Here is a 2,357-nt window from a genome sequence, read left to right as displayed (position 1 = left end):
TTCGTGTCGTGAGCTCTGGGTGAGTCTGTCCCATTGTTTCGACATCCCATTGTTTCGAAGGGACTATTTCTCTCCTCTGATTTCATGCGTTCACGTATTTCGGTGCTTCGTTGCATCGGCTCTAAACATTTAAATGAGGTGCCAGGCTAAAAATATTTGCCGCTATTCTTGTAGTCGAATACTATCTGGTTCTTGATCCTGTTATGGATATTATCTTGCAATTATTCAAATGCTGATGTGCCACTTACTTCAACAACTTGTCCACACCAACTCTCGTTTGTGACGGTATAAATGCGTGCCTCAACATAAATTGTAAGAGGGCGTGTGTTGAGACTTATGATTAATCGAGAAAGAATGGACCTTTTTCGACCAACTGGTAACCTCGAAAGCCCACTGATTGTGTGCGGTCTAAGATATCCATCGATTAGGCTCATTTTCCAGAATGCTTTCCGGAAGATTCTAACTACAGAACGACAGGCATGCTTTCGTGTATCTCCACAGCTTATCGTCACTTATTTCGACTCTATGAATTGTAATCCCCGTTGTAAGCATCAAACAGTATGCCACGGTAGTTGCAGATGCTCAAAATTTTACTCAACTTCATCAAATCTACTTTGGTATATTCCAGTAGGCTAAGATTCCATCACGAAGCGATCTTAATGTCCGACGTTCTTCATAAAGTTGTGGAAAACCTTTTTTGTTGGCCTGGCCATTTTACTACCTTGTCACATACTAGCTATTCAACGTAATTTTCCAGGAAGCTAGCTTCCAGCAACGAGTGTTTCAGTAATGTCAGGTATTTTCTGGTAATGGTCTGAAAATTCAATAATCAGCTCAAATGTCACTGCTGTGTGACATCAGTAGACCGTATCATGCTCTGTCTGTATTATGTTCGTATTTTAACCCTAAGTTTCGCTACTTTGTTTCCACTTACCTATCCACGTTTTTATCTCGAATTACTGTCTCGCCACAGATTTTTCTCGTGAGTATTATTGAACAACTTCGCTCCGTCCTTGTGATCTCACGTCCATTATCAGGAAGGCACGTATTTTCATCACATTGCTGTGTGTCGCAGTGTGTTGCGTGCGAGGTGGTGTTGACAAACTCGGGTGGACTCGCGCCATGTCCTTCAAGCTCTTGCACCATTACACACTGTCACGTACTGACAGTACCAAATAACGTGAGTTCTAGTCAAGTGCAAGAGTATCTAACAAGCTGCTCTGTCCTGCAGAACAGACTATTAGTTGTCGTTAAGACGATTTATTAGCCGAAATCCGACGAATTCACCCAACCACAGGCTCCTATGCCAAGCGATATTGTTGCGTCGTAACCACACTCAGGTCCAAATCCGAAATCAGGATTATCAGTGAAATACAACTCGTAGCACAGAAGACATGTTTACTGCGAACACGAAGGTATAGTCAGAACAGACTGACCTGGACGGAGAACACAGCTATTTACACAGACATCAAATATTGCATAAAGTACGAATACTACAAACACAAGATGTTTCGAGAACCTTCCAGAAATGGTAAACACAAAACAACTGCTAGTGAACAGCTTTGAACGCTCACCACTACACTATATGCACACAGATTGCGGAAGTATGGTTTCTTACAACTAATATAACACTAAATACATTCTTTGATCCTGTTTGTTTTATAATACACGTTACTCGGTGATAGAAGACGCAGTTAATACGCAACCTAATCTACTTTGTCCAGGGTAAAATTTAGGTGAGATTTATTTGTGACACATTTTGAATGTCAAATGCGCAGAAACAACGGCAATTCTTGTCAAAGAGAGGAGCAGAATTACAGCTTTCAGATACACACGAGAGAATACGGTCAAATATCCGTCAATTAATGAAAATTTCTTGGTTTACAAGGACTGGTTGCATAGATCTACAACTACATCTACATCTACATGATTACTCTGCAATTCACATTTAAGTGCTTGGCAGAGGGTTCATCGAACCACAATCATACTATCTCCCTACCATTCCACTCCCGAACAGCACGCGGGAAAAACGAACACCTAAACCTTTCTGTTCGAGCTCTGATTTCTCTTATTTTATTTTGATGATCATTTCTACCTATGTAGGTTGGGCTCAACAAAATATTTTCGCATTCGGAAGAGAAAGTTGGTGACTAAAATTTCGTAAATAGATCTCGGCGCGACGAAAAACGTATTTGCTTTATTGACTTCCATCCCAACTCAAGTATCATATCTGCCACACTCTCTCCCCTATTACGTGATAATACAAAACGAGCTGCCCTTTTTTGCACCCTTTCGATGTCCTCCGTCAATACCACCTGGTAAGGATCCCACACCGCGCAGCAATATTCTAACAGAGG

The sequence above is a fragment of the Schistocerca cancellata genome, chromosome 6 (genome assembly GCF_023864275.1).
Source record: "Schistocerca cancellata isolate TAMUIC-IGC-003103 chromosome 6, iqSchCanc2.1, whole genome shotgun sequence".
Classification (NCBI taxonomy): domain Eukaryota; kingdom Metazoa; phylum Arthropoda; class Insecta; order Orthoptera; family Acrididae; genus Schistocerca; species Schistocerca cancellata.
Note: the sequence above shows the minus strand (reverse complement) of the source record.